Source organism: Ceratotherium simum, chromosome X (genome assembly GCF_057802395.1).
Source record: "Ceratotherium simum simum isolate JZ-2026a chromosome X, ASM5780239v1, whole genome shotgun sequence".
NCBI classification, from domain to species: domain Eukaryota; kingdom Metazoa; phylum Chordata; class Mammalia; order Perissodactyla; family Rhinocerotidae; genus Ceratotherium; species Ceratotherium simum.
In genome coordinates this window covers 73,545,539-73,559,438 of record NC_141940.1, presented here as the reverse complement: position 1 = coordinate 73,559,438, position 13,900 = coordinate 73,545,539, and positions in this window count along the sequence as shown.

Genomic DNA, 13,900 nt, shown 5'->3' with positions numbered 1-13,900 from the left:
GGAAAAAATAGTTCTGTGGTGAGATTAGTTTGAGAAATGTTGCATACTAAATTCACTTCTTCACCATGTACATTACCACATTAAAGGCTTTTAAAAACCCTGTGGTAAAGAAGCTTGCTTAATTTTGTTTCACTCTGCATATTCCAAACTTATAAATGATGTAAACCCAGAGCCAGGATTGTGATACATAATATAAAAAGAACTCCTACAAATCAATTGGAAAAAGACAAACAATATTGGCAAAGGACATCAACAGGCAATTCACAGAAGAAATTACATCTGAGAAAATGCTCAACCTCACTCATATTTAAGAAATACAAATTAAAACAATGAGAGAGCAGACTTCTGCCCATCTGACTGGGAAAGATGGAAAAAGATTAATGATAAATAGTGTTGCGAAGATGTGGGGAAGGAGATACTCCCATTCACTGCTAGTTGGAGTGTGAAGTGGGTCAATGTTTTAAGAGCACAATTTGGCAATATCTACCAATTTTACTTCTACGAATTTATCCTACAGAAATACTTGCACAGGTGTGCAAAGATGCACATATAAAGGATGTCCACTGTAGCACTGTTTGAATAGTGAAAAACTGGAAAGAACCCAAATGTCCATCAATTGGGCATTTAATAAACTATATTACATCCATACAAAGGTCTACCATGAAGCTATTATCAAGATAAGAGAGTACTAATTGAAGATGTCTGACTAAAGATATGTGCATATCTCCCTCTCTTTTGAAATCCTATTAAAACGGTAATAAAGGAATAAACACTTAACAGTGAAGAAAATGCGCCTTACAAATTTCTGGAAGATTAGAAATGTGTCAACTGATAAAACGGAATGGAACAAGCCAATGTACCTGGCAGAATCCCAGAAAGGCTCCCATTTCAGAGCTGGCAAGTATTCAAGGTCAAAATAAGAAGGAATCCGAAAACTAGGAAATGAATTGAAAGCCTGTGTATGAAACAAATGCCCCCATTGGCTCCCCATGATCCCACCACCCATCATCCCCATACTCAGCATAGTTAACCCAATCTTTACCATCTAGAGAAAAAAAAAAAAAGAAGAAGAAGAAGAAGAAAGAAAAGAAAAAGAAAAGAAGAGGACTCAATAAAAATAGAATAAATGCTTGGAGAAAACTAAAGGGTAGTATAGGTGTTGGTGCCCCAGAGCAAATGAAAACTCTTCTAAATATGGCATTTGGGGACCCCAAAGGCAGCTTCCAAACCCAAGTCTAAAGAGAAGGCTACTAGTCACAAGCCCTGACCAGTTACACAGATGTCTAGTACAATCCCCTATTCAGGAGAGCGATCCTCTGAGAAAATGGATCTACATAAATAAAGTAGAGAAATCTCTATCACCTACTTATTCTTTCCATTATAATATAAAGAGACAATCAAAGACCATCAGAAATATGAATAAAAAGCATTATGAAAAGAAAAGCCAACATAAACAAGAAGAATTAACCCCAGAGGAAACAAATAATTCAAAGAGAAGATTTTAAGAGCCTACTAAGACCAAAGGAAAAAAAAAAGACCCATACTTAGATGCTATATCATTTTACACCATCAGAAATAGAGAAAATTGTAAATGCTTCCAGAAAGAAAAAGTAGGTTACCCATAAAGAAACAAAAATCAGATTTCTCATTAGCAACACTGGATGCTAGAATAACACTTTAAAATTCTGAGGGAAAATTATTCTGAACCTAGAATCTAAAACCTAGCCAAATCACCAATCAAGTATGAGTACAAAAAGATATTTTCAGAAATGTAAGGACTCAAAAGAATACCTCCTACACACCCTTTCTTAGTACAGTATGTTCCTTGAAGATGTACTCCAACAAAACCAGGGTAAATCCCAGAAAGAAAAAGACATGGGAAATAAGAAATAGTAGACTTAACTCATGAATCTAGTGACAAAAAAAAAAAAACTCCAGGATCACAACTGTGAAGTAGGCCTGGAAAGCAATCAGTCCAATTTAGAATGAGAAACCAGAGTGCTACAGAAAGAATATCTTCAAGAAGAATGAAATAGATTCCAAGTGATGGATAGATTAAGAAGCTGGAAAATATTAATGATTGGAAGAAGTCATGTCCCTTTCTTAAAAAAGAAAATATAAAAGGCAATTAGAAACTCCAGGAGAAACAAACAAAACTATACAAGAAAATAATGACAGAAACATGAAGCAAGATTTCCATTCCTGGTTATATGGTGGGCTAGGTATATGAACCAACCCTCCCACAGAAAACCACTTAAGAGACCGAATAAAACATAAAACACCTTATTAAAAGCATCAAAGAACTGGTAAGACAGTAAGGAATTATTAAGATAAAATAGGGGCCAGCCCTGTGGCATAGTGGTTAAATCTGGGGTGCTTCACTTCAGGGGCCCGTGTTCCCAGGTTCAGATCCTGGGTGTGGACCTATACCACTTGTCAAGTCATGCTGTGGTGGCGACTCACATACAAAATAGAGGAAGATTGGCACAGATGTTAGCTCAGAGCGAATCTTCCTCACCAAAAAAAAAATGATAAAAGGGAACTCATAAAGATAAGTGGTGCATAGAAGCTGCTTTTGCCCTGGGAGCATATGCAAAACCTAGTGACTGGCAGCTAAAATATTTGTAGACTCCTAGGTCCATCCAAGGTGGAGAGTCTAAAAAAAGGCCCTCTCTCTGTATCCCTGGGTTTTAGCTGGATCCTGAAAGGACTACAACCTTAAGGAAGGGCAAACTGGAAAGTAATCTCACCAAACCCTACTTTCCCAGCTCCAGGGGACTGAAGGAAAGGTTGCTTTGGCTCCAAACAGAGTAGAGGAGAGAATCACGTCCCTGAGAAATTGAACAATAAGCTGGTCCTTGCTCAAGTTTACAGCTCAAATATACACCATCTGGTGGTCAAAAAAACTTGATTTAGTTTACACAGTCCCAGGCCATTGCCCGTTAAGTGCCTAGCAGAAGCAAACACAAACACTTTCTGAAAGAATGCTCTTTTACCCAAGGCCTCAAAAAACTCCCACAAATAATGTTCTAAGGAAAATGAGCAGCTCACTATCAAAAATTAGTAAAACACACTTCTGTCTCACCAGAAAGGTTATTTTTTAAAAAATATTGATAATATGTTTTTTTTTTTTTTTTTTTTTGGTGAGGAAGATCAGCCCTGAGCTAACATCCAATGCCAATCCTCCTCTTTTTGCTCAGGAAGATTGGCCCTGGGCTAACATCCATGCCCATCTTCCTCTACTTTATATGGGATGCCGCCACAGCATGACTTGACAAGCGGTGCATCAGTGCGTGCCCAGGATCTGAACCTGCGAACCCTGAGCTGCTTAAGCAGAGCACTCACACTTAACCACTGCGCCACTGGGCCGGCCCGAGATAATATCAATTTTTGACAAGGATGTGGAGCAATCTGAACTCTGATAATTACTAATGGCAGTGTAAATTGGTACAACCACTTTGGAAAACTATATGGTAGTATCTAATAAAGCTAAACATACATTTACTCTATGAGTCAGCAATTCCACTCCTAGGTAAAAACTCAACAGAAATTAGCACATACAGCCATCAGAAGACACGTACAAGAATATTTGTAGCAGCTTTATTCATAATAGTTAAACATCAAAAACCCAAATGTCCATCAACAGGAGAATGAATGAATAAATGGTGGCATATCCATGCAAAGGAATATACTCAGCATTAAAAAGGAGCAAACTATTGATACAGGCAATAACATGAATGAAGCTCAAAAACATTATGCTGAGCAAAAGAATCCAGACACAAAAAGTACATACTGTTTGATTCTATTTATATGACATTCTAGAAAAGGCAAATCCATAGTAACAGGAAGCAGATGAATGGTTGCCTGGTGCCCTGGGTGGGGAGGATTGACTGGGGAGGGGCACAAGAGAACTTTCTGTGATGATAGAAATGTTCTCTCTTAATGGTGATGGTAGTTACACAGGTGTATTCATTTGTCAAAATTCATCAAATTGTACACTTAAAATAGGCACATGTTATTATATGTAAATAATACTTCAAAAAGCTGATAAAGGCCGGCCCCATGGCTTAGCGGTTAAGTGTGTGCGCTCCGCTGCTGGCGGCTCGGGTTTGGATCCCGGGCGCACACCGAGGCACCTCTTCTGCGGCCATGCTGAGGCCGCGTCCCACATACAGCAACTAGAAGGATGTGCAGCTATGACATACAACTATCTACTGGGGCTTTGGGAGAAAAATAAATAAATAAATAAAATTAAAAAGCTGATAAAAACTGTTTTTAAAACTTGTAAAAATGAGAAATATAATAATTGCAATTAAAACTTAATGGACAGGATGATTCTTGGAAGGTGGTGAGGTAGCATAGTTTTTTAATTCCCCCAAGTGCCTCTATAAAAACAGAGAAAATAGGACAGCAAAACCAAAAACCCATGGACAATATCTGTAACAAAACTAGGTAACGAGATAGCCTCATGAACCCTAAAATATGAGGAAGGGAGACACATTACCAACAGCTACAAGACATGTGTGATATTAGCAGTTATACAAAAGGAAGCAGAGGGAAGCAGTGGGGCATCTGACAGATCACAGAATCCCCAAATAGCCAAAGTTACTCCCTGGAAAGCTCAGAGGGCCAATCTGAGGATAGCAGTTGAAACCGGGAGAGGTTTTGCATATTCCAATAGTAGGGCAGTGGTAAGACCTAAAGAGGCCAGAACAATCTGGGCCTGGAGCAGTGTGAGCCCCATGAATTCTCAAAACTAACCAGCTAAAGGTCCATTCCAGGACAAAGCCCCACACTGAGGAGAAACTGCTGGGAATAGAATCCAAACTAGGCAGCACAGCAAGAAAAGATCCAGATGAAAATAAAGGAGTGGAGCAGCACCAGGGTGTCATTTTTTTAATATTGCACAAAAGCAACAGAAGAGGGAGCTCAAAAGCCATGAAATGACAAAATCTACTCTAAATCCAGCTTCCTTCTAAAATTAAAAAAAACACAAAAACCTTTTCATATAAAAATGAGCAACAGAAAAGGATCAAGGTCATATTTATTATGATAAAAAAGATAATAAGGATAATAATATCCCTTGACAATGAAAGCATAGCAGAAATAAAACACTAGAAAAAAAGAAAACTATAACCCCCTATTTCAAAAGAAGTAAAAAGACATTAAGAAAAAAATACAAAATATGAAAGAACAACATAATCAGAATTAGAAAAACTCAACAGTTAGGGAATAGAACCAAAGAAATAATTGGGAATAAAAGAAAAATTAGAAATGAATTCTAAACTAGAAGGAGCACAAAAGTAAGTAAACTCAACACATAATGCCTTAAGAGAAACAGAAAATGAAAAGGAATTTTTTAAAACCAAAAATAAAAAAAGAAGAGATAAAAAGGATTAGAGAAAAAGTGATAAATTTAGAAGATAGTTAAAGAAAATCCAACATACATAGAAGAAAACCAAAGAAAGGTAACAGAACAAATAATAAAGACTATAAGAAAGTTTTCCTGAAATAACTTTTCTTTTTTTTTTTTGTGAGGAAGACCATCCCTGAGCTAACATCTGCTGCTAATCCCCCTCTTTTTGCTGAGGAAGACTGGCCCTGGGCTAACATCAGGGCCCATCTTCCTCTACTTTATATGAGATGCCACCACAGCATGGCTTGCCAAGCGGCACATCAGTCTGCGCCTGGGCTCCAAACCTGCACACCCTGGGCCGCTGAAGCGGAGCGTGCAAACTTAACTGCTATGCCGCTGGGCTGGCACCCTAAAATAACTTTTAATAAAGACTTGAAACAACATTTAAGATTTGTGTAACTGAGAAAATCAACCCACAATGACCATATCATAGTAAAATTACTGGACTTTAAAGAAAAAAATCTTATGTATTCACTCAAAGAGAACAAAAGAAAGAAAATCAGGCAGCCATCAGATATATTGACAGTAATGGTTTATGCTAGAAGAAAATAAAGTCACATATTCAAGGTACACAAGGGAAAGACAACGTGAGCCAAAGATATTATATCCAGCCAAACTGACTGGTATGGGATAAACTGTGTCCCCCCAAAATTCATCTGTTGAAGCCCTAACTCCCAGTACCTCAGAATTGGACCATATATGGAGACAGTGCCTTTAAAAGGTAATGAAGTTAGGGCCGGCCCCGTGGCTTGGTGGTTAAGTGAGCGCGCTCCACTGCTGGCGACCCGGGTTCGGATCCCGGCTCGCACCGACGTGCTGCTTTTCCGGCCATGCTGAGGCCGCGTCCCACATACAGCAACTAGAAGGATGTGCAGCTATGACACACAGCTATCTACTGGGGCGTTGGGGGGAAAAAAATAAATAAATAAAATCTTTAAAAAAAAAAAAAAAAAAGGTAATGAAGTTAAAATGAGGCCACTAGGGTGGGTCCTAATCCAATCTGACTAGTGTCCTTATACGAGGACATTTGGACACACAGAGAGACACCAGGGATATGCACACACATAGAAAACACCATGTGAGGACACAGCAAGAAGGTGGCCATCTGCAAGCTAAGGAGAGAGGTCTCAGAAGGAATCAAATCTGCTAAGACCTTGATTTTGGACCTCCAGCCTGCATAACTGTGAGAAAATAAGTTTCTTTTGTTTAAATCACCTAGTCTGAGGGGCCGGCCCTGTCACATAGCAGTTACGTGCCCGGGCTCCACTACTGGCGGCCCGGGTTTGGATCTCAGGTGCACACCAACGCACTGCTTATCAGGCCATGCTGTGGCGGCCTCCCATATAAAGTGGAGGAAGATGGGCACAGATGTTAGCCCAGGGCCAGTCTTCCTCAGCCAAAAGAGGATTGGCATGGATGTTAGCTCAGGGCTGATCTTCCTCACAAAAAGATAAATAAATAAAAAATAAATAAATAAATCACCTAGTCTGTGATATTTTGTTATGGTAGCCCTAGCAAACGAATACACTGACTTTCTAGAGTAGAGGCTACAAACTATTATCAACATGCAATCATTCAGGAAAGATTGCTTTCATGAATGCTCCCTGAGGTATCTACCAGCAAATAAACTTTAGAAAACCAAAATAACTAGAAAAGCATTGACATAAGGACTGATAGGGAGCATTAAATAAATATAATAAAGAAACATATGCACATACATACTTGTAGAAACTAAGATTCAATGAAGGTTCTAAGTAAGAGAATATAGTATATAATTGCTACAAAAGGGGGGGAAATGGAGAGAGGATATGCAAAAAACATTTTTAATTGTTCTTTTTTTTTTTAATTTATTTAATTTATTTATTTTTCCCCCAAAGCCCCAGTAGATAGTTGTATGTCATAGCTGCACATCCTTCTAGTTGCTGTATGTGGGACGCGGCCTCAGCATGGCCAGAGAAGCGGTGCGTCGGTGCGCGCCTGGGATCCGAACCCAGGCCGCCAGTAGCAGAGTGCGCGCACTTAACCGCTAAGCTATGGGGCTGGCCCTTAATTGTTCTTGTAATCATATTGGCGGTGGCAGTATTAATATTGCTATTCTTAGACAGTTGTATATGTTAATGGAATAAAGTAAATGAGTAATTATGTGATATTCTAATTCTATTATCCCCTATATCTTTGGGAATCAAGATTCTCAAGCATGAAAGTAAGGAGATTCAGATATAAGAAAAGAGGGGCCGGCCCCATGGCTTAGCGGTTAAGTGTGCGCGCTCCGCTGCTGGCGGCCTGGGTTCGGATCCCGGGCGTGCACCGACGCACTGCTTCTCCGGCCATGCTGAGGCCGAGTCCCACATACAGCAACTAGAAGGATGTGCAACTATGACTTACAACTATCTACTGGGGCTTTGGGGAAAAAAATTAATTAATTAAAAAAAAAAAGATATCAGAAAGGAATTAAGGAAAACCCTGCATGCCTGAATTTGAATTAAAGTATCAGTGTGAACTCATGAGGCATTATTTCCCCAAAGTCTTAAAAATAATGACCAGCCCTGTAGTTATGAGCATTGCCAGCCTAGCATCTAGATTGTGGCCTTGAAATACCATTTCCCACTAAAAAGAAACCCAGGTTCTTTTGAGAAGTGGCTGATTCCAGATGTGGGGCAGGAAATGTACAAGATGAGTCTGAAATATGAAATATGTTCAAATGCATGAGTTCATAATGATCCAATTTTTATTAAAAAAATAAATGAGGGGGCCGGCCCGGTGGTGCAGCGGTTGAGTTTGCGCATTCCACTTCGGCGGCCCCAGGTTCGCCAGTTCGGATCCTGAGTGCGGACCTACTCACCGCTCGTCAAGCCATGCTGAGGTGGTGTCCCACATAGAAGAGCTACAACTCTACAACTATGATATACAACTATGCACTGGGTTTTGGGGAGAAAAAAAAATTTTAAATAATAAAATAAATAAATAGATGAAACTATACATATTGGCACCATGCAAAAGGCCTCTTTCAATGCACAGCAAACAGTTAACAGAGTTTATCTCTTGGGACTAGGATTATAGGGAATTTTTCTTTCAAAGTTCCTACTTTCCAGATTATTTAAAATTTAATGAGCATATATTACTTTTGTAATTAGCAAAAACTACTACTTGTGATTAAAGAAAATTTTAAAAGTGGAAGAAAGAACTGTGAGAATTGCATAGTTCTCAAGAATCAGTTTCTAAAATGAGGCATTCTCATTGACTTAACCAAATTGAGCAATGCCTAACACTAGGTTTTGGTAAATGGTAAGAATAAAGTTTCCTACACTGACTTTTAGACTGCTTTTGCATTATTGCTCAAAATTCATAGTTTTGAATAGCTAGCAGGCTATTGTTGTCAGTAAAAATTCATATACCCTCACATGTGGATTTCTGATCAAGTGGTTCAGTACTTAAAAAAAAAGTAGAACCCTGCTTTAAGTTTCAGCCTTTTTCTTCCCTTCTGCTTTGGTGGGGTGTGAAGATCAGAGGGGAAGGCTTCACAGAGGCAACACTCTTATCTTTCACTATTTAAACTATTTGCCATGGATCTCAAAAGTGTGGTCCCTAAACCAGCATACCAATTCTCAGGTCTCATCAGACCTACTGAATCAGAATCTCTGTGGGTGGGGCCTAGCAATCTGTGTTTTAATAAGCTGTCTAGCGAAAGGGATAATTAGGCACATGTGTGTGCTGATGGATTGTAATTAGTATTTGGGTGGTGAACACGAGAACATGATGTAATCCATGCAGAAATAGAAGTATAATGATGTACACCTGAAATTTATACGCTGTTCTAAACCAATGTTACTGCAATAAACAAAAAATTTAAAAAATAAAATAAAAAAATAAAAAACAAAAAAGGAAAAAAAAATAAGCCCTCTAGGCAAGTTGCTAGACAAAATGCAGGATGGTCCAGCTAAATTTGAATTTCAGATAAACAGTGAATAATTTTTTTAGTATAAATATTTGCAATATTTTGCAAATTCAAATTTAACTGGGTATCTTGTTTTGTTTGTTTGTTTTTTGTTTTATTATTTTTTTTTTAATCTGGCAACCTGACATCCAAGTGATTCTCATCCATGCTAAAGTTTGAAAACCACTGGGGTAAAGGTAAGAGGATGGGCCTTGGATTCAGATAGATCTGATTCCACCATTTTTTTAACAATGGATGGAATCCCACAAATATGACTGGTATCTGCATATGACAAAGGAGACCATGGGGGAGAGAGCCAACCAGCCTCAGGGCCTAGAGTAAAGTTTGGTAGCAGAAAGGGCCTGGATTTCACCAGAAATTTCAAACACACTCTGTGTGACTGCTACTCTAGTGCCCATGCGGTGCTGTTCTCATACAAAGTACAACTTTGGCCTATATGGGAGAAAGGGCTGGGGTGAAGGTGGGGGATGCAAGAGAGGGAAAAACAGAAATCTGTAACAGGGAGGAAGGAGTATAAATGGCTTAGAATCGACAAAGGTCAATTTGTGCTCACTTCAGGTTCTCTACCACTGACTTTGTAGGGAGAAAAGACTGGGGAAGAGTCACTCTCTTTGAATATAAAGAGGCTCTTGGGTGGCACCAGCCCTGTTCTGTGAGCCTCTAAAGCAGTGGTTCTCATCCAGGAGTGATTTTAACCCTGGCAATGTCTGGAGACATCTTTGGTTGTCACAATGTGGTGGGGTGGGAAGAGTGTGCTACTGACATCTAGTGGGTAGAGGACGGAGCTACTGGCAAACATCTTACAAAGCACAGGACAGCTCCCCACAACAAAGAATGATCCAATTGCAAATATCAAGTTCCAAGGCTGAGAAACCCTGGCTCTAAAGCAGGTTAGTGCAGAGAAAGCTACTCTCTTCGCCACAGCCTCACTCGTCACTCCAAACCACCGACCCTCCTCTAGAACGAGGTGTTTGCACTGCATTGCAGAGATTTTATGCATGCACATTCTCATAAGTCTGAACTTGGACAAGCTATTAAATTCTCCTGGCTTTTGTATCCTAATATGTACAATGTGGGTAAAATTATTTACCTCATAGGGTTATTGCAGGGATTAAATGAGGTAATTTAACAGTTTAGATTCAAAGATTTATTGAGCACCTACACTATATGCCCGGTGTTGAGGGTACACAGTCCTTGCTATTAAGGATTTAAGTCTAGTGAGTTTTAAGGCACATAGTAAATTTTCAAACAAAGGCTAATTGCCTTCACACTCAGCCCCTACCCATGTCCTTCCCTTTCATTATTAGACAGGGGCCTAATCTTCTCTCTTCCTTACCAGAGAACTGGAAGGAAGAGCAGAATTAATACCTATTATGAAGAGGAGCTATACCACCAGTTTGTGCTATTTTGCTGATGCTTCTCATCATTAATTCTAAATACAGCATTGAAGCCAATGTAGTGTTCTTTTTTTTTTTTTTTTTTTTTTTTTTGGCAAGAAGGTTAGCCCTGAGCTAATATCCATGCCAATCCTCCTCTTTTTCTGCTGAGGAAGACCAGCTCTGAGCCAACATCTATGGCCAAGCCTCTTCCTTTCTTTTTTTTTTTCCCTTTTGCTCCCCAAAGCCCCAGCAGATAGTTGTATGTCACAGTTGCACATCCTTCTAGTCGCTGTATGTGGGACGCGGCCTCAACATGGCCAGAGAAGCGGTACATGGGTGCACGCCCAGGATCCGAACCCGGGCCATCAGCAGCAGAGTGTGTGCACTTAACTGCTAAGCCATGGGGCTGGCCCCAATGTACTGTTCTTAATAATCAAAAGAAGCTCAGTTAGCTATTTAAGGCTGACATCTGATCTGTTCTCAAAATTGACTATTACCTTTGAATTCGGTCAGGAAATAAAAAAGCAAGCTCACTCTCTTTCTGACCCTGACTTGCATGGTTCCTACATCCTGCTCTAGTAAGGTAAGGTTATTAGAGTATTAGAAAAGTCAGGTGCTCTCCCAAGATTCCCACTTGCTCATGAAATGGAATGAGAGAAAGGGAGGAAAGGGAGGACTCAAAGGTCATATCCAGGTTTTGAGGTTAAGCAACTAGATGATAGTAGTGTCATTTACTGAGACTGGAAAGTCTTGGGGAGAAGCACCTTGGGAAGGGAAATCAGGAGCTCCACTTGGAACATTTTTTAAAATCTCTCTTCTTCTTGTCTCTAACCTCTCCTTCCCTCACCCTGTACGAATGATCAAGTCTCTCCTTTCTTAAAACAAATGATGGCCTCCCCAAACCTTATAATCCCATTAACTATTGCCCTCTTTCCTTCCCTTTAGGTTCCAACTTCTTTAAAGGATCGTCTATTTCTCACTCGATCTACTTCCTCACCTCCCAGTCTCTTCTCGACCCCCTGCAATCTGGTTTCTGCCCTCACCATATTATTGGAACTACACTCACTAAGGTGACAAATAATGCCCTAATTGCCAAATCTAACAGATACTTTTCAGTCCTAACCTCACTGGACCTCTCCGTAGCCTTTGATATGGCTGATCACATCCTCCTCTTTGAAAATCTCTCCTCCCTTGGTTTCCCTGGCATCACTCTTTCCTGCTTCTCTTCTTCCTCTGTGACTTTTCCTTCTCACATTCTTCCTGACTCCTCCTCTATCTGCTGCTTAAATGTTGAATTTGCAGGGGTTCTGTTCAGCTCTTTTCTCACTTTACACTGTTTTCATGGATGATCCTAGCTTTTAGGTCCCATTTAGATGATTTTGGCTATCATCTATAAACTGTCAACACCCAATTTGCTATCTCCTGACTCTAATTCTCTTTGGAACTACAGGTTCATATCTTGAGTTGCCTACTAGACAGGTTATCTAGATGCTCCTAGATGTCTCAAATTCAACACATTCAGAATTCAATTCTAAACAAGGCAATGTACAAAATAAATTCAAGTTGCCAAAAACATATGAAAAGATGCCCAATCTCACCTAGTAATCAGGAAAATGCAAATTAAAGCAATAAATGCAATATTTCTCACAAAGACTGGCAAAAATTTATGAGAATGATAACATCCAGTGTTGGTGAATATTAGGGAAAAAAAGCATTCTCATACACTGCTGGTAAAAATATGACTTGCTATATTTTTTAGGAATCTGGCAATATCTATTAAAATATAAAATACATATATGTCCCTTTTATGCCAAAGAAATTGCCACATAGGTCCATAGGGTGCATGCACAAGGATGCTCATCACATTGTTGTTTGTGTTAACAGGAAGTTGGAGGTAATATGCTTGCTCATCACTGGAGAAGTGGATAGGGGAAATGTGGTAGATATATGCCTTGGAGTACAATGCAGCAGTTAGAAGGAATGCCTTAGATGTATTTCATAGCAACAGGAATGGCTTTTACAACAGGGTGCTGAGTGAAAAACAAAACATTGAAATGTCTAACACAATACAATTTATATAAATTAAAATAATACACACATAAAATAACAAGTTGTATTTTATAGGAATATATTTAAACAAAAGAATATGCATTAAGGAATGGTTGCCTGTGGGGTGAAGAGGGTATGGGAGTGGGAAATGGGGCTAAAAGAGAATATACAAATAGGGAGAAATCTTACAGGGGCCAATGATGATAATATGCTATACTGAGGAATATGATTAACTCAACCCACAGCACTGAAGACCTCCCCAAAATTAATAACATGTTCTCTTTGACCCTATAGTCTGTTCTCAATTTTTCTGCCACTAACAATAATGCTGCAATAAATATTCTTTATGTGTATATTTTTATATTGGTGATTATATTTCTATAGCATATATTTTTAATTGTGCTATCTCCACATATGGAATAGCATGCAGTTATTAGAAAGAATTTGGGTTACAAAGAAATCCACGCCAAGACACATCATAATCAAACTTCTGAAAATGAAATACAAAGAAAAAATCTTGAAGTCAGCCAAAGAGAAAAGTATTGGGGAACATCAATTTGAATGATAGCAGATTTCTCATCTGAAACCACGCAGGCCAGAAGGAAGTGGCACAAAGTTTTTCAAGTGCAGAAAGAAAAGAACTGTCAGATTAGGGCAGGAAATATACAAGATGAGCCTGGAACATCTTATAGTGCCAGAAAGTAAGGAAATGCTCAAAAGAAAAAAACACAATGATAGTGGAATGTCAGAGGGACACAGGAGCCAACTAAAAGAGCTCTCAGTGGCCAAAGCTAGAACAATTTGAGCAATACAATAAAGTGGTATTGGGTTATAACCCAAAGTATAAAATAAATATTCATGAGTCTATACTGATATAAATAAATGACTGATTGATTTATTGCATGGATAAATAAATACATACATACATACATGGGGAAAAGAGACAAATCTGCTATGCAAAATTCTAAATAATTTATGTAGATACTTGCTCTCAAGGAGGTGTAGCATAACTCTAATCCTTAAGTTCAGGTGCACACAGTGACTTCCAAGAGTACAATATGGAAAGGGAGATAAAAGAGTAACTTTACCATGGAGAAACCT